This window comes from Oryx dammah, unplaced genomic scaffold, assembly GCF_014754425.2.
Source record: "Oryx dammah isolate SB20612 unplaced genomic scaffold, SCBI_Odam_1.1 HiC_scaffold_13, whole genome shotgun sequence".
NCBI classification, from domain to species: Eukaryota; Metazoa; Chordata; class Mammalia; order Artiodactyla; family Bovidae; genus Oryx; species Oryx dammah.
Window position 1 is genome coordinate 32,691,317 of NW_024070197.1, and position 10,784 is coordinate 32,702,100.

A 10,784-nucleotide genomic window follows, 5' to 3' on the forward strand; every position below is an offset into this window, starting at 1 on the left:
CTTATGCATTGGCTGGCGATTCCTTACCACTGAGCCTTGTGGGGAACCCAAAATCTAGTATAGTCTCTGAATTTTTAAGACATGAGACAAGAACTTTAATTCTAGCATTATTTTTCAAGAGGCCTATTTCCTCACTTTTTAGTGATTGAGTCCATCTTATTATGATTTTATTCTCATCATCTTCCTCAGCTACTATATCTTTAGACATCTTGCTTAACTATTTCACATCCATCTCAGTGAATATTAAGAAAAAAGTTACAAAGCAAAGGAAAATCCTCTCTTGTGGGCAGCATAAAATTAGAAAAGTTTGGCAGATAGCACAGTTTTAATATATTTATAGAATGTGTTTCATAGTGCTCACTGCACAATTGTGCATACAAAATCTCAAAGCGCAAAGCAAATATATCAGCAATAATTTCATGGAAGCAAGCTCTGCCTAATATGTGCAGAGTCTTACATTACTTTATCAAACTGTCTCTTTGTAATTAGTCTGTCTGCAATGCCTGGTATATAAATTAAGCATCTAATTTATCTTGACTGGCCTCCAGATCACTTGATCAGTCCATTCTGCCTCTGTGGCACTTTAGTGAATGCCAAGTGCAGAGAAAGACCCTCAGGAAGCATAAGTGTGTAAAAGCTGAAACTCCCTGAGAGGTCAGAGGCAATTTTCAAATTTACTCATCACTGACATCCCAGTGGAATGTATGCCATTCCTTCCAATGACAGTGATCTTCATAAGGGGCATTATTGATGTCCCTGTCCCTGGTGGCAGGTTACTTTGTATCATGGCTGGTAAATAATAAATAACTACAACTCAAGATGTAAAGTCAGGTTTATGAAATTAAAAATTAAAAGTAAATTAAACTTTTCTCCAATTCAACACCATTCTTCATAAGCCACTTATCAATACCACAGCAATCTGTACAACTGTAAGAGATAAGTTACAGCTATTCAATCCTGATAAAAACAAAATAACTCCTATAGTCATAATCATTCCTCAAAAGCATTTAATTCATTGGTTCTTGCATTATTCCTATCAAAACAAAATCTTGCAGCTTTATTGGAATACATAAATCTCTTTGATTTAAGGGTACTTTATCTCTCTTTTCCTCAGATGAATTTGAAATGGTACAGAGTTAAATTTTTATGGAGTGATTTCTAGGGGGAAAGGCTGACATAATTTTCACTACGGGACGTTCTGCTGAAACTCAGAAAGTTTGAAGCCATACGTTTAGCTCACTAGATGTTTTTTTGTCAGAGTATTCTTTCTTCTTTAGTTGTGAATTCACACCCTGTATGGATATGTCCTTCCTTCTCTATATGCTAATATACATTCACTGTGGATATGTGGCCTCTTTTTCTATGTGAATGGATATACAGTAGAGGAGCCAGAGGCCTGAATTCATGAAGGAAGGGTCTTCTGATCAGTATCTTGTCACTTTCTACTGCTGAGGATTTAGCTTTTAAAAGCATCCCATGGACAGTCTATGTTTGGAAGTGAATTTATCAGAAAGTCTATTTTTTCTCTAACTTTCCTAGAGGATGCTGACGTGGGCTCCATGGTTCCGCCAAACAAAGAGGAGTTGACCAGACATTATATTTCAACTCTGGCATTACTGACTTATATTTAACATGGCAATCCAACATCTTTTTTTTTCTTTTAATGTAGTGTGTTTTTTTTTTAATATAAAGAACAAAAGATACACTGGCTCTAAATATATTCTGATTAGGTATCCACTTGGTGGAGGCTTGGGACTCAAAGACTGATAACTTTTTTTTTTTAATGGACGTGTGTTCATATTCATGCTGTTCTGACCTTCAAAATAAAAAAACAAAAAGTTTCTCAGTGCTAGAGGATCTGCCAGCAAAGCAGAAGTTGCAGGAGACACATGTTCGATCCCTGTGTAGGGAAGATCCTCTGGAGGAGGGCATGGCAACCCTTCATTAGTCTTGCCTGGACAATCTCATGGACAGAGGAGCCTGGTAGGCTATAGGCCATAGGGTCGCAAAGAGTTGGATATGACTGAAGCCACTGAGCATGCATATATATATTAAGTCCCCCACATACAAATGAGTACCATTCTAAGAGCACATTTGTAAGTCTGATTTGTTCGTAAGTCCAACAAAGTTAGCCCAGGTACCCAGCTAACACAATTGGCTATAAAGTACTATAGTGTACCATTTAAAGTAGTAATAATAGGTTGAAAATAGTTTTCACACAAATAATACATAAATAAACACAAAAATAAAGAGAATATTTTTAATCTTACAGTACAATACCTTGAAAAGTACAGTAGCACAGGACACCAGCTGGCATACAGGTGCTGGCATCAAGTGAACGGCAAAAAGAGTTAATGCCTGGAGGAGAGAAAGGAGGTGGGTGATGGTAGAGCTAAGGATTGTTAGCAATAAGAGACAGGGCAGCTTGATGCTGATGGAATGCATGTATGCATCTTTGAAAGTTCACAACTTGAAGGTGTGTATGTAGAGGACTTACTGTATAGGAGTATAGTATATGCGGAGGGTAGGAGCGAAAGAGATTTGAAATTATGTAGAGGTGAGTTATGGTCACATATGTTTACTGTGTTTACTATTGCCATGTAAACATAAGATGGTCACTTCTTTTCTAAGACAGATGCATCAGTAAAGAATGGCTATCATCAATTTATCGAAATGCCGAATTTGCCTTCACATTATTTGAGTCATAGAAGATTGAGTTAGAGGATCCATTTTAGATCACTAAGTCTAGTGACCAAATGTGAACACTGATACCTATAATATCAAGGGACCTTCCAAAGGTCATACAGCAAATTTACAGTAAAAGGAAGACTGAAGCACAGAATTCTTGGTTCTTTCATTTTAACTTTGCTTTCTTTGTTTCTGTATCTGTGTGTCAGGCACTATGTCAGGGCTTGAAATTCAAGAAAGGTAAGTGAAACCAGATACAATCTCTTTTCCAGTGGTCCTAGTCTATTATGGGAGCCAAACATTAATGAAATAATTACATAAATTTAAAAAAGTTAAATTTTACAGAAACATATAAAGCTATAAGGTCAAGAATGGAATTTTTTTTCAGGCAAATAAAGAGAAAAGAATGTATGCATGCATGATGAAACAACTAGTTTTTTGACACAGGTTTTCTTGTAAGCACTACTGAAGTTACATCTCAGAGGCAAGTCCTTTAAAGGCGCTGTGATTCTCCCAAGGTTACATAGATGCAATGTTCTCAGTGATCCTGTTTGCATATATTCTCGACTACCAGTTCAGATTAAAATGGTTTGCTCTGCCTTTCCTATTATATCATGATCCCATTAGTGGCAGGTAATTGGATCTTGCCCATTATTTGATCTATACATTTACCTGGATCATATTTTTTATTTAGGCAGGAAGAAAAGAGAAAAGCAAAGAGTAGGATAGGAAGAAGAGAAATCTGTTGAAGGCAGATACTTCTTGAGTTTCACAAGACATTCCTTAGCTTATCTAGATCCACCACAGCTCTGAGGGGCAGCATTTTAAAACTGCCAGTATCTCATCTCAAGAGACTCAATGGAGACTTTTATGTTTTCTTCAATGTCAGACAACTGCTTGTCTAATGGCACAGGCAGAGCCTGACAGTGTGTGAAGAGGGAAACTTACCTAACATCTCTAGAGGTAACCCATAACCAGTAAGCTACAGGAGTTATTGGATAATTGCCTCATATTCTGATCCTCTAAAGAAGTGATTCTGTGGGACATTTTACATGGTTTCATACAGGGTAAATAATAGGATAATGTCCCATTTTTCATGATGATAAACTGTTAAAGGATGCATTCTTTAATCACTTTTTTCCTTCAATTGATCAGTCTCAGTCTCTCTATTCCCTCATTCTTCTTTCTGAGATAACATTGGGGAAAAAAAAAATGCTTGCCTCCAAGTCTATGTCTCAGGCACTAAGGAGGCAAGAGGAGGAAAGAAGCAAATGAGGTAAAGTTTCAAGGTGAGAAAAGAGTAACTAACATAAGGTTGGGTAGAAAGTATGACCAAGTCTAATGTTTAGAAAATAAACATTTGGTGGATGCTAATAATATTAAAGAAAGCTGGTTCAATTGGATTGCTGAGGCACTGTAACATAAAAAACTATGGATTAAGATACAAGGATTTATGTATAATTGTAGTCTACTGTTAGTTCTCAATCTTGACTGAATCAAAATATTGTTGTTGTTTAGTCACTAAGTTGTGTCCAACTCTTTTGCTATTCCACGGACTGTAGCCCTCAGACTCCTCTGTCCATGAGATTTCCTGGGCAAAAATACTGGAGTGGGTTGCCATTTCCTTCTCCAGGGGATTTTCCCAACTCAAGGATTGAACCCATGTCTCTTGCATTGCAGGCGGATTCTTTACTACTGAGCGACCTGGGAATCAAAATATTACAAAGGCTTAACAGTTTCCAGTACTCCAAAACTTCAAATAAGAATTTCTCCAAAGTTGGATAGCTAGCACATAGATGTTAAAACATGTGTAACAGAGTTAAAAACCACTTGAGCCTTATAACTATACACTGGAAGTGAGAAATAGATTTAAGGGACTAGATCTGATAGACAGAGCGCCTGAGAAATTATGGATGGAAGTTCATGACATTGTACAGGAGACAGGAATCAAGACCATCCTCATGGAAATGAAATGCAAAAAAAGCAAAGTGGCTGTTTGAGAAGGCCTTACAAATAGCTGTGAAAAGAAGGGAAGCAAAAGGCAAAGAGAAAAGGAAAGATATACCCATTTGAATACAGAATTTCAAAGAATAGCAAGGAGAGATAAGAAAGCCTTCCCCAGCAATCAGTGCAAAGAAATAGAGGAAAACAATAGAATGGGAAAGACTAGAGATCTCTTCAAGAAAATTAAAGATACCAAGGGAACATTTTGTGCAAAGATGGGCTCAATAAAGAACAGAAATGGTATGGACCTAACAGAATCAGAAGATATTAAGAAGAGGTGGCAAGAATACACAGAAGAACTGTACAGAAAAGATCTTCAAGACCAAGATAATCATGATGGTGTGATCACTCACCTAGAGCCAGACATCTTGGAATGTGAAGTCAAGTGGGCCTTAGGAAGCATCACTACAAACAAAGCTAGTGGAGGTGACGGAATACCAGTTGAGCTATTTCAAAACCTGAAAGATGACACTGTGAAAGTGCTACACTCAATATGCCAGCAAGTTTGGAAAACTCAGCAGTGGCCACAGGACTGGAAAAGGTCAGTTTTCATTCCAATCCCTAAGAAAGGCAATGCCAAAAAATGCTCAAACTACCGCAGAATTGCATTCATCTCACACACTAGTAAAGTGATGCTTAAAATTCTCCAAGCCAGGCTTCAGCAATATATGAACTGTAAATTTCCAGATGTTCAAGCTGGTTTTAGAAAAGGCAGAGGAACCAGAGATCAAATTTAAAATATCCACTGGATCATCAAAAAAGCAAGAGAGTTCCAGAAAAACATCTGTTTCTGCTTTATTGATTATTCTAAAGCCATTGACTGTGTGGATCACAATAAACTGTGGAAAATTCTGAAAGAGATGGAATACCAGACCACCTGACCTGCCTCTTGAGAAACCTGTATGTACGTCAGGAAGCAACAGTTAGAACTGGGCATTGAAAAACAGACTGGTTCCCAGTAGGAAAAGTAGTACGTTTAGGCTGTGTATTGTCACCGTGCTTATTTAACTTCTATGAAGAGTACATCATGAGAAATGCTGAGCTGGAGGAAGGACAAGCTGGAATCAAGATTGCCAGGAGAATTATCAATAACCTCAGATATGCAGATAACACCACCCTTATGGCAGAAAGTGAAGAAGAACTAAAGAGCCTCTTGATGAAAGTGAAAGAAGAGAGTGAAAAATTTGGCTTAAAGCTCAACATTCAGAAAATGAAGATTATGGCATCTGGTCCCATCATTTCATGGGAAATAGATGGGGAAACAGTGGAAACAGTGTCAGACTTTTATTTTTTGGGGCTCCAAAATCACTGCAGATGGTGACTACAGCCATGAAATTAAAAGACGCTTACTCCTTGGAAGGAAAGTTATGACCAACCTAGACAGCATAATCAAAAGCAGAGACATTACTTTGCCAATAAAGGTCCATCTAGTGAAGTCTATGGTTTTTCCAGTGGTCATGTATGGATGTGAGAGTTGGAGTATAGAGAAAGCTGAGCAGAGAAGAATTGATGCTTTGAACTGTGGTGTTGGAGAAGACTCCCAAGAGTCCATTGGGCTGCACGGAGATCCAACCAGTCCATCCTAAAGGAGATCAGTCCTGGGTGTTCTTTGGAAGGGTTGATGTTGAAGCTGAATCTCCAATATTTTGGCCACCTGATGTGAATATTTGAGTCATTTGAAAAGGCCCTGATGCTGGGCAAGGTTGAGGGCAGGAGGAGAAGGGGACGACAGAGGGTGAGATGGTTGGATGGCATCACCAACACAATGGACATGGGTTTGGGTGGACTCTGGGTGTCGGTGATGAACAGGGAGGCCTGGTGTGCTGCAGTTCATGGGGTCGCAAAGAGTCGGACATGACTGAGCTGAACTGAACTGAACTGAGTAGCTGTTCTTAAACAAAAATGTTGCAGGGAGAAGTGTACTAGAGTTTGACAAAGCAGAATCAAGGATAGATCTTTTTTTTTTTTTTAATCTAGCAATATTTTATTTTATTTTTATTTTTCTTTATTTTTTTTAAATTTTATTTTTACTTTATCTTACTTTACAATACTGTATTGGTTTTGCCATACATTGACATGAATCTGCCACGGGTATATACGAGTTCCCAATCCTGAATCCCCCTCCCACCTCCCACCCTATATCATCTCTCTGGATCATCCCCGTGCATCAGCCCCAAGCATCCTGTATCCTGTATCGAACATAGACTGGTGCTTCGTTTCTTACATGATCGTATACATGTTTCAATGCCATTCTCCCAAATCATCCCACCTTCTCCCTCTCCCTCAGAGTCCAAAAGTCTGTTCTATACATCTGTGTCTCTTCTGCTGTCTCGCATACAGGGTCATCATTACCATCTTTCTAAATTCCATATATATGTGTCAGTATACTGTACTGGTGGTTTTCTTTCTGGCTTACTTCACTCTGTATAATCGGCTACAGTTTCATCCATCTCATTAGAACTGATTCAAATTTATTCTTTTTAATGGCTGAGTAATACTCCACTGTGTATATGTACCACAGCTTTCTTATCCATTCATCTGCTGATGGACATCTAGGTTGTTTCCATGTCCTGGCTATTATAAACAGTGCTGCAATGAACATTGGGGTACATCTGTCTCTTTCGATTCTGGTTTCCTCAGTGTGTATGCCCAGCAGTGGGATGAAACTATAAAACTCCTGGAGGAGAACATAGGCAAAACACTCTCCGACATAAATCACAGCAGGATCCTCTATGATCCACCTCCCAGAATACTGGAAATAAAAGCAAAAATAAACAAATGGAATCTAATTAAAATTAAAAGCTTCTGCACAACAAAGGAAACTATAAGTAAGGTGAAAAGAAAACAAGACAGCCTTCTGAATGGGAGAAAACGATAGCAAATGAAGCAACTGACAAATAACTAATCTCAAAAATATACAAGCAACTTATGCAGCTCAACTCCAGAAAAATAAATGACCCAATCAAAAAATGGGCCAAAGAACTAAATAGGCATTTCTCCAAAGAAGACATACGGATGGCTAACAAACACATGAAAAGATGCTCAACATCACTCATTATCAGAGAAATGCAAATCAAGACCACAATGAGGTACCATTTCACACCAGTCAGAATGGCTGCAATCCAAAAGTCTGCAAGCAATAAATGCTGGAGAGGATGTGGAGAAAAGGGAACCCTCTTACACTGTTGGTGGGAATGCAAACTAGTACAGCCACTATGGAAAACAGTGTGGAGATTCCTTAAAAAATTGCAAAAAGGATAGATCTTAATACCATATTAATCAGCAAAAAACTTTTAAATGTTGTTAATGTAAATTTAAAATATATTCACACAATCTTAACAAATATACATTTAAAATTTTAGAATCACTGTCAATAGAAGAGGAGAGATATGTGAGGAGAGAGATGAAAACTGATCAAACCAGATGGGGGACTTGCACAGATAATAACAAGTATGATTAACTCATCCTGTTTTATCAATGCTCCCTTCCCAAAAATATTTGTTGAAAACTGGAAAGGTATATTTATCATAGATAATGTTAGTTCTAGTATGTGTTTCAAAGTATACTTATACTGACACATGCATATTTAGAAGAGGGGGATTGAAAGCCCAATGAATTACCCTGGCTAAATGACAATTGCAAATAATTAATAATCAGTATTGATTAAAACCTTTTTATCTCCTGGCTATGTAAGGCAATCACTTATGCTGATGATTAGTCCATGTTCCCCTGTTAAATAAACTAGTGGTAGCAAGAGCTAATGCAGAGCCAAGACTAAACAGAAAAGGCAATAAGATAAATTAAGTGACTGAATCCCAGTTTTCATGCTAATAAACTGGGCAAATATCTGAGATGGCAATAATGTAAGAGGAGAGACACAATAGAATATATTATTCTGCATGGGAGGTTTCTAAGAGGAGACAGGGACTGTCTAGCATATAGAATTCAATCATATAATGCATATTCCTGTGTGCTTGATCTTAGTATCTACTCAAGGTTTACAATCCCTTTCTTCTTTACCCAAGTTCAGGGAGTTAGAGACTGTCAGGTTTGAGTGGGAATTTGTTCAGTACCTGACAACTTACTTGACTTCCTATCTGCTCTATGGATGGGCTTTCCCAGGTGGTACTAGTCGTAAATAACCCTCCTGCCAATGCAGGAGACATAAGAGATGTGGGTTCGATGCCTGGGTTGGGAAGATCTCCTGGAGAAGGGCATAACAACCCACTTCAGTGTTCCTACATGGTGATCCCATGTAGGAGGAGCCTGGAGGACAACAGTCCATAGGGCCGCCCAGAGTCAGACATGGCTGAAGAGACTTAACATGCATGCACTACTCTATCAATAATTGTTTTTTAACAACATAACATTTTTCCTGGTGAATATATTTCCTCACAAACATAACTGCTAAAGTGAAATTCTCATGAATGTCTCAGCTAGTTATGAGTAACCATCAAATGAAAAAAAAAAAGATAAAGATGGCTATACATTTTCAGAAATAGCTTTTCCACACATGAAATTATTCAGTTCATTTGACTACTCTCTTTTTTGGCTTTGGATAATAGTTTAGGTGTGGCATTTTAAAACAGAAAGGAATACATGAAGTTTAAATATTAGTTAATTTATTTGGACCCACACAATTTCAATTTTTGCGCTGGAGATAGTCACATGCAGAACACATTCTTAAACTTATCATACCCAAATTTTAGAATAGTTTCAATTACTTAAAAAAATGGTTTCAGCCTAGGAAACTGCTAAAGACAGCGGCAGGGCAGGTCCTGATGCTAGATGGCTGAGATCACCTCCTGAGCCACCCGGCGGCCGTCGTGGTTCTTCCAGGTCAGTGAGAATGCTGTGTTTGTGTGCTGTGAGGACATCAACATTTTGGCAGTTCCTACAGAAATAAGTTGAAGTATCTGGCCTTCCTCCACAAGTAATGAACACTAACACCTCTCGTGGCCCCTACCACTTCTGAGTCCCAGCCGTGGGGGACATGCTGCTCCAGAAGACCAAGCAAGGCCAGGATGCCCTGGACTACCTCAAGATGTTTGCTGGATCACGCCACCCTATGACAAGAAAAAGCAAATGGTGGTTGCTGCTGTCCTCAAGGTTTTGTGTCTAAAGCCTACACAGAAGTTTGCCTACCTACACTGCCCAGCTCATGAGGCTGGTTGGAAGTACCAGGTGGTAACAGTCACCCTGGAGAAGAGAAAGGAGAAGGCCACGATCCATCATCAGAAAAAGCAGCTTATGAGGCTATGGAAGCAGGCTGAAAAGAATATAGAGAAGAAAACTGACAAATTCACAGAGGTCCTCAAGACCCACAGTTTTCTAGTCTGACCCCAATAAAATTGACCATTTACTCCTCAAAAAAAAAAAAATATATATATACATATATAATGGATTTAGAGGAATGTCCATTATTGTGCTCTCATACATTTGAAATTTTTTAGTATCCAGATACTCAATTAAGATTCCAAACAATGATTTGATACTTTTCCCAACCTCAGAACAGTATTGAGCACTAATATGAAATTACTGGGCATCAAATTTTAATAAATAAAAACATAAAAATTTCTACAAATGAAGCCATTTTACCAATCAAATTCCTAAGAAATATTGAATATGGTCACATGCTACCTTTATCTTAAGGTTGCTCTAAAAATAACATGTTTGATAGTTGCACTTTTGCTTTAAACTAGACTGATATAATATACAATATATTATATGGCTCAATTAAGGAGGAATGGTTGTTTGGGCATATTATACTTCAAGTTTCATTCTGTTACTAGTTCCGTTGTCTTAGAGTCTACTGCACACACTATCCTAGTACCAAGACAAACATCCGATGAACACTGTCGATTTCTTAAGAACTCTGAAGCATACAAGTATAATACAGTATTAAAAATTGTGCATTATAGTCCACAGAAAGTTACTTCTTCCTTCAGCAGCAGTAACACTGAGCAGGAGAAAAAGTACCACTTCAGGTGCAATTCAACCAGGTTTCCATGCATACCTTAACATTAAGCAGACCCATGTGTGGATTCTGCAGAGAAAGCAAAAAAGAAGTGACTGTGAAATATGCTGATTTG

The 10,784-nt window shown here is 38.1% G+C and overlaps 1 pseudogene; it reads left to right on the forward strand.

The window, feature by feature from the left end:
- Nucleotides 1–2,902: 2,902 nt before the first annotated feature.
- Nucleotides 2,903–10,114, forward strand: LOC120873317 (annotated as a pseudogene).
- Nucleotides 10,115–10,784: the final 670 nt, after the last annotated feature.